Consider the following 9,130-nt stretch of genomic DNA (forward strand, 5'->3'; position numbering starts at 1 on the left):
CAAAGTCACCTCACGAAATTCCAGCGTTAAACGCCGGAACTGGCATAAAACTTGGAGTTAAACGCCCAAACTGGCATGAAAGCTGGCGTTTAACTCCAGAAAATGTCTCTACACGAAAATGCTTCAATGCTCAGCCCAAGCACACACCAAATGGGCCCGGAAGTGGATTTTTATGTCATTTACTCATCTTTGTACACCTTAGGCTACTAGTTTTCTATAAGTAGGACCTTTTACTATTGTATTTTTCATCTTTGGACATCTAGTTCTTAGATCATTGGGAGGCTGGCCATTCGGCCATGCCTAGACCTTGTTCTTATGTATTTTCAACGGTGGAGTTTCTACACACCATAGATTAAGGTGTGGAGCTCTGCTGTACCTCGAGTATTAATGCAATTACTATTGTTCTTCTATTCAACTCCGCTTGTTCTTGTTCCAAGATATCACTTTTTCTTCAACTTGATGAAGGTGATGATTGACACTCATCACCATTCTCACCTATGAACAAAGTGACTGACAACCATTCTTGTTCTACAAGCATCCGAGGCTTAGTGAATATCTCTTGGATTCTTCGGAATCTTCGTGGTATAGGCAGGACCTGATGGCGGCATTCAAGAGAATCCGGAAGGTCTAAACCTTGTCTGTGGTATTCTGAGTAGGATTCAATGATTGAATGACTGTGATGTGCTTCAAACCTGTAACCTACTGGGCGTTAGTGACAGACGCAAAAGAGTTATTCTATTCCGGTAGGGGAGGGAACCAAACCGGTGATTGGCAGCACTGTGACAGAGTGTGTGCATTAGCTTTCACTGCGCGGATGGGAGGTAGCTGCTGACAACAGTGAAACCCTACACGAGCTTGCCATGGAAAGGAGTAAGAAGGATTGGATGAAGACAGTAGGAAAGCAGAGAGACAGAAGGGAAGGCATCTTCATACGCTTATCTGAAGCTCTCACCAATGATATGCATAAGTATCTCTATCTTTATCTTTTATGTTATTTTCGTTCATCACCATTATACATTTGAGTCTGCCTGACTGAGATTTACAAGATGACCATAGCTTGCTCCATACCACCAATCTCCGTGGGATCGACCCTTACTCACGTAAGGTATTACTTGGACGACCCAGTGCACTTGCTGGTTAGTTTTGCGAAGTTGTATTGATCACAATTTCGTGCACCAATGCCGCATGATTCCGAGGGATAGTGCCCTACCACCTTACAACCAGAGAGAAAACGCATACTCAGGAGGAATAATTTCGAAGGATGAGTGCCCTACCAGCTTTTCCATGAGTGAGAAATGTGAGTGGGAAGCCCAGTTTCAACCCTCATATCCGAACATAGGCGGGAGACTACCATAACATAGCCCTTACGACGAAGAATAAAGCATATCACAGTCAAATAATCCGTCTCATAGGCCACTGCTCATAGCATACTTCTATTCATACTCATTCTATTAACCATAATCCTTCGTTTTCAAGTTCCAATGTAATCATAACCATCATCAACTTTTCATTTTCATCATAATCATTCTCCTTTCTCAAAATCTCCTCAAAAACATACTGCACAACTCAACATATACTAATTTCGTCTACAACATTCCAGGACCTAAGTCATCGGCCCTAAACTCATGCATAAATTACCAATTTAGTTCACTAATCCATCTCTATTATTTTTAGGGCCTAATTACTAGGTAAAACTCTTAAACAGCATTTGAAGGAAGTTTGGAAAGTTAGAGAACCCTTAAAAATGAAGAAAATCATTTTTTAGCAAAACAGGATATATGCGTACGAATGCCAAATGTATGTGTACGCATACTTAAAATTTTGTCCATCTCACGTACGCATACAAGAGTTCACATACGCATAGGTGCCAAACAGAATGGCACGCTCGCGTATGGTGGGTTCGCATACGCATACCCCTCTAAACTTGCAAAATTTTGTAAAGTTGCAGAAATCAGTTTTAAACACTAAACTTTAAACGTTCATAACTTCTTCTACAAAAATTCATTTTCATAAAACTTTATATCAATTTAAAGCTCTTAAAATCATCTTTAATTTAAGATAAAAATTAATCAATTTTGAAAACTGATGCTAAAGTTATGATCCACCAAAATTCACTAAAAATTAAGTTTTACACAGAACATCAACATTCTCTAATTTTCAAATTCCATAACCAAAACATATCCAAATATCATAAAACACTACCTCTTACATCAATTCACCATTTCATAGCATTTCCATCAATTTCAACACCTATTCCCACTCATTCTTTTCCAACTCTTCCCACCACAAATCCAACACAATTCACAACTTCCAAATCAAAATATCAATATTAACCAATTTACACAATCCAACCATTCATAAATTCCATCTATCCTATGACACCTTCAATCCTCATAAATTATATCATTCAACATCAATATCAATCCTCAACATCATTCATTAACATTAACATCATAATATCATCAAAGTCATCACATTCATCAAAATCATCATACATCATTAATCCACAATTTTCAATAACCAATTCAATCCTATCCTAAGGTTCACTAGTCTAAGTGTCCAGAAACATTACATATTACATAAAAAAAACCAAAACCATACCTTGGCCGATTTCTAAAAAGCACCAAATACCAAAACGAAGTCACCAAGCTCGATCCAAAGCCTTAAACCAACTCCAACAAACACCAAAACTCAATCTAACATCATACAACATACCAACATCAAACCTAGGGATCACAAAAATAACTAAACACAAGGATTTAGTGAGATCTTACCTTACCCAATGAGATTAGGGGTAAAACCCAACAATATTCTAATCCTAGATCACCCCTAAACAAATAAAATCACAAAATCTACTCAAAAATCAAACATAAAAATACAAAATTGATAGGACTGAAAAATGGAGCATGAGTTTCGAGTTTTTACCTACAAAACTTTGTTAGAAATGACAGGCTCGACGAGAGTTTCGTGTGGCCGCAAATGACTCATCAATTGAAACATCGTAGCTCAAGTTATCACTCTCGGAAGGTGACAATGAATAGTGACACCCTTTTCTTCTCCCTTCTCTCTCAATCCGCATTTCTCTCTCTCTCTCTCTCTCTCTCTCTCTCTGGTGGTGAAAATGAGCCGAAAACTCATTTAGTGAGCACATATATGTTGAGTCTTGGGCTCAGTTTGGACCCGGTCCAACCCGTTAGCGTTTTAAGGTCCCTTCGACCCATTTTGGGCCAAAACCTTTAAAATTAGTGTCTGGTTTTTTATTCTAAATTATTTTTGCCTTTTCAAAATCTTATTTTCCAAAATACATGGTACCGGACAGACTAGAGCTGGTACTGCTAGCTTAAGCACCGGTACGTATTTTTGCAAAAATTTTCGCAAAAGATACATTTTCCCACTCAGAAAAATCCATTGAATTAAAATTTTACCTTTATATTTTAAAAATAACACTTCTACATTTTTGAACCTATTCTAGGTAATTAAATTATTATTTTATTCAAGCAGTTATTCCGGTTCTTACATGACCTACACATTGATTCCAAAGAACTGGAAGCAACTCTGACTACGTCTCCGAACTGAATAACTCTATAACTCTAGAAATATGATAATAATAATAATAATATTTGTGAGCTAATAATATTGTCGATTAATACAATCTTATTCAACTTGGTAAAAGCCACAAATTTCTTAACCTAATAATCCTAATTTTGGATTTAAGGATATCACAAGTATAGCCATATATGGATGACAAAAATTAGAGATATAACAAATTATTGAGTTAAAGAGTCACCTTGAAGTCTCAATAATAACCAAAACTAAAAAATTGAATGCTTCTTTCACTCATTAAACTGAAACTCCATGATTTAGGGTTATGAGAAATGAGATTTGAATCAACAGAAATAGAGTAGAGAAAGAAAAAGAAGTAAGATGAAGAATGTGAGTTTGATGGTGTTGTAGTTGGGATGAAAATCTTAGAACAAGGACGATAGAATGGAAGAAGAGAAAAAAAGTGAAGGAGATGGTTTGAGTTCTTTTATTTAGAAGAAAAAGAACGAAGGAGAGACAGAGAGTAATCGAGAGGAAATAAGGGGAGGAAAGAGTTTAAGTGGGGGCATGTGCCCCCCTCCCATCACGTGCTATGCCCTCTTTTATATATATATATATATATATATATATATATATATATATGGGATCAAGATTGATCTTGAAAAATTATATGATGGATCAAAATAAAGTTTTATTAAAGATACCTTGGAGGATATTGGTCTTCCCCAACACTTTATCCATCTAGTATATACTTGTATCACTACTGTAAGGATGAAGGTCTATACTGTATCAACTTATTAATGTGGTCGTTGAGCATAATCTTTAAAAACTGAATTGCTTAAGTAGTGGTGGTCCTAACCTCTCTCACTTATGCTTTGTCAATGACCTTATCCTTTTTACCAAGGTTAGCATAGAGCATGATAAAGCGATAAATAGGGTGTTAAAAATTTTTTGTGCTAGTTTTGGGCAATGAGTCAACAATGAGAATACCAGAATCTATTTTTTTGATAATGTGTATCATAATATTCATACCAAGATTAGTGAAGTCTTGCAGTTTGTTAGAAAAAAAATTGAAAAATATCTTGGGATTCTCCTTCTTCAATCCAAGGTTAACAAAGATACTTATCAGGGGATCATTGACATCATGAACTCAAGGCTCAAAAATTAAAATTTCTCTCCTTTGTCCTTAGAAGGGAAGAACCACTCTGATGAGATCTATCACTTTTACTATTTTTATTTATACTATGCAAATTGTTACTTTATCGGTCTCTACTTATAATAGCATTGATTGAAAAGGCAGAATTTTATATGGTGTACTTCAGAATAGTCAAAGAAAATACATCTCCTAAATTAAAAAAAGTAATGAGACCAAAAGTGACTGGTATTTTGGGTATTCAACATGCGTGCTCTCTGAATTGAGCCTTTATAATAAAGATCGGCTGGGGACTAGAGAAACAGAAGAATAACTTGTGGGTTAGAGTTCTAAAAGCTAAGTATAGATGTGGAATGACATTATCTCAGATGTTAGAAGAAAAAAAATGACTCCAATCATTGGATAGGAGTTTTGCAATTTGGAGTGATGTGGAAAGGAACTCCTTTTGGCGATTCGGCAACGGCAAAAGAATCAACTTTTGAAAAAATAACTGGGTTCCTAGAGTTAAAAAGCTGAAAAAGCATGACATCTAACCTCTAAACTCTAGTGATTTGAATGTATCTCTAAATGATTTCTTATCCATTTTAGGTGGATCGGATGAAGATAGTCCAAAGAGCTAGTTGTTGACTGATTTGGTTGACAAGAATTTGTGCATCTCGCCACCATCTCCCTGAAAGAATTCGGATACGATTGCATGCGAGCTTTCTTCTTATGGTAGTTTCAACTTGAAGATTGCATATAAGTCACCGGAAGAAGCTCCTACTATCCTTGAGCGGATGTTTAAGCTGGTTTGGAGTTAGAAGGAGTCAGAGAGGGTTAGATCGTTTATATGGCTAACAAGTCAGAACATATTTTTTAATATAGAGAGACATAGAAGACATATGAGCCCCCTCAGTAACATGTCTTAAATGCGGCTAGGATAAAAAGACAACTCTTCATATTCTAAGGAATTATCCCTTTATAACTGTCATTTGGCAAGCGTTGGTGCCTCGTAGAAAGAATACTAATTTCTTCACTCACAACCTTCAAGGATTGGTTTCTCAGTAATCTCTCTTCCAAGAATCAATATTCCTATTTGTTTGGAGTGACTACTTCTTGTTTCTGACGCTTTTATAATAAAATGGTCTTTAAAAAAAATTACTATCCCGACATTCACTATTGCTAAATAAAAACCTGGACTAATGAGATTTCTAATTGCATGAAATTGAGTTACTCACCTAAAGACTAACTCGAAATCAGAATCCATCATTAAGTGGATATCTCCACAAGAGAATTACACTAAGTTCAATGTTGATAGATTGTATTATGGCAACAACAATAATACAACAAGTGGAAAATTTTTTCGCGACTACTATGGAAGGTTCATTGACTATAATATTGGGAGTTGCTCCATATCCCATGCTAAGATATGAGAGCTTTTTCAAGGACTTTAAATTGATGTGGCTAATGAGTTCCAATACATTGTTCTTGAGTTTGACTCTCTAGTGGCGATTAACATAGCCAGAAGTGGTGCGCTTCCTCGCGCCCCTATTACTTGCTCCTTGAAGATATGTTAGAGTTAATGCGGCTTGTATTCGAGATTTAGAGTTAGTTTGAATTGACTTTGGAAAAAAGTACTTATTTTTTTATCTTTTTTAAAAAAAAATTTTTTATCAGACAAAAATTATTTCACATGTGGATAAACATTTTAAAAATTTTTTTCAAGTATTACAAATGTCTTTTAATTCTATTTTTTTTTAAACAAGATATTGTTAATTTTTTTTAAAAAAATGTTTTCAAATAAATTTTAAATTAAATATTTTTTTTTTATTTTTTAAAAAAATTATTTTTTTATTAAAAAAACCAATCTAAACAAATACTTAAGCTGTCATCACACCTCGTAGAAAACTAATTATGTTACTGATTTATTAGTTAAAAGAACAAAATCTCTCCTACACTCTCTACATTTTTTATATTCAATAATTTTAGATTTACATCATGCTCTAGTCTTTGATATTGTAAAAATCCTCCAATTGAGACAGATTGCTTAATTTGATTTTTCTTTTTTTTTTTTTACTTTTTTTCCTTTTTTTGGAAAATTTATAACTCCGATATCTAAAAAAAAAGTTAGTACTCATGAGAAAAAATATTAACTTAAATTTTTCTCAAGATAACAACTTTAAGAATTTATCATTCAAGTAACACATCTGTAATTTTTTTTCTCTAATTAATATCCATATACACATATATTAAAATACAATAAATACATCTTACGTCAAAATATTATATTTTAGATTTTGATACACTATTATATTTGATTTGGTACTTCAACAACATAGTTTAAAGATGGATGTCGACGATATTGAAAATGTCATGCTTGTTGTCTGTGTACTTTTATGTATTTTTATGTATTGTTGGAGACGATGATAATGGCTTAAAAATAAGAATTTTTGAAAATTTAAAAGAAGTTTGCCCGAGTGCAGCAAACTCACTTTCACCCCAAAAAAATTGCATTTCTAAAAGTTGGAATATTAGATTTGAAAAAATAATAATTTTTTTATTTTATTTCAGACAAAATTTTCATAATCTTTCTATCGAATTCAAGTCTTATCTCTTGGAAAAATAAGATTCTAAAATAATTTTTTGAACGCATAATCTAAACCAAACACAGCCAAAGACAAAGAGATGCGCTTGGTTCTAACCTCGGAGGTCCCAGGGACATTCCTGATAAACGCTAATCTCAGCGATCACATTGGGTAGCTTTTCGCTTGTCATTTTCCTCTTCAAAAAATACTTTAGAAGTTCTAAATCAGTGGGATTGAAATGAAATTTCGGAACTAATTTTCCTTTCTCAATATAATCCATAATTTGTCAATATAAAAAAGGTCCAATTTTAATTTTTAAACTCTAAATCCTAATTTTAGACGAAAGAACAATCCTAAATTTGAAGACTATGAGAGAAAAATAGTCTGTCGTGAATCACATAGGAGAGAGGGTAGTCAAGATTAATAACTAGGTGCATTGTGAAGGATAATAATTATGGAAATAGTGTGAAACAGAACTGAAAAAAAAAAGAAGAAAAAGAGGAGAATCACAATTCACATATGTAAAAGAAAAGAAAAGAATGGGAAAGAATAGAGGAAGAGTGAAAAATAGGATTTCTGGATTTGCGCGTTAGTGTTGGCTTCAATAAGAAAACTGGAAAGAAGTGGGGGTTGATTTTATGTAGTTTGAACTTTGAGGTTTATTTTTATTCGCTCCTTGTTAAATATAGACTGCTACATGTTTTGTTAATATATTAAATTTGAATTCTTTATTTATTACATTTTATTTGAATGGTCTGAATTTTAAAAAATAACTTATTAATTCGGTTACTTATTTTTTTATAAATTTTGAAATTTTCTGTAAGTTTTATATATTGGACTAAAGTCTAAAACAAAAAATAGTATATGAATATTAAAAACAACATGTCTATGCATAAAAAAAAACTGGACTTTAGAATTAAAATAAATAATACATAAAAATAAGTTAAAATCTATTCACCAAACACAAAAAATGATATATTAGAATCTTAAAAAATATTATATATATATATATATATATTATGTAAATAATATAAAATTTAAATAAATTTTATTTTGTGTGAAACAAAATTATAATATTAAATATGAATAAAATAATAAAATATTTTGTGTTATATAAATTTAATTAATATATATATATATATATATATATATATATATATATTCACGTAAAATATTGTTCGATAACACATTCGGCGGCTCCACCTCTAATTAAAATAGGAGTTCTTGTAACACCCTAACTTTTAGCACGTCATGATCGTACTAAAAGTGAGGCGTTACTAACCTGTTTTTCTTATTTACTATTTAATATTAAGTCTTTAGTTCGATTTCGCGTTTCAATTTTATGAACATGCCAGAAATTTGTATTTTTTATTAATCAAACCCAATCATCAAAGAACACCAAATAATAATAATCACATAATTATTAATAATAATAAATATTGTACAAAAAAATAAAAAGAAACTCAGATACAATTCCTGCCCCTCTGTATAAAAATAAAATCTTAATAACAAAGGCGAGAGAATTCTATGAAAGCAACTCAACACCTAACTTAACTCAAACAAAACTAATAACTGTCCGCAACTTCAAATTGAGTCTTCGAACCTTTGTCACTGAAAAGGTAGAAGATTTTTGGGGTGAGTGTTCTCACGTTCTCAGTAGGGAATGGAAATGCTGTAAAAGTAATGAATAAAATGCGAATAAATAACATACTCAAGGAAACTATAGTTTTATGAAACATTTTGAAAATACTCTTGGTTTCACTTTAGCTAATTAATTACCTCTTTCACAATCTCTAAATCCAAAACGAATTTTAAATCTAAGACTAGTCACATTAACCATTTTTCAGCCACATAATCAATTTTCAATCAA

The sequence above is a fragment of the Arachis stenosperma genome, chromosome 3, assembly GCF_014773155.1.
Source record: "Arachis stenosperma cultivar V10309 chromosome 3, arast.V10309.gnm1.PFL2, whole genome shotgun sequence".
Classification (NCBI taxonomy): Eukaryota; Viridiplantae; Streptophyta; class Magnoliopsida; order Fabales; family Fabaceae; genus Arachis; species Arachis stenosperma.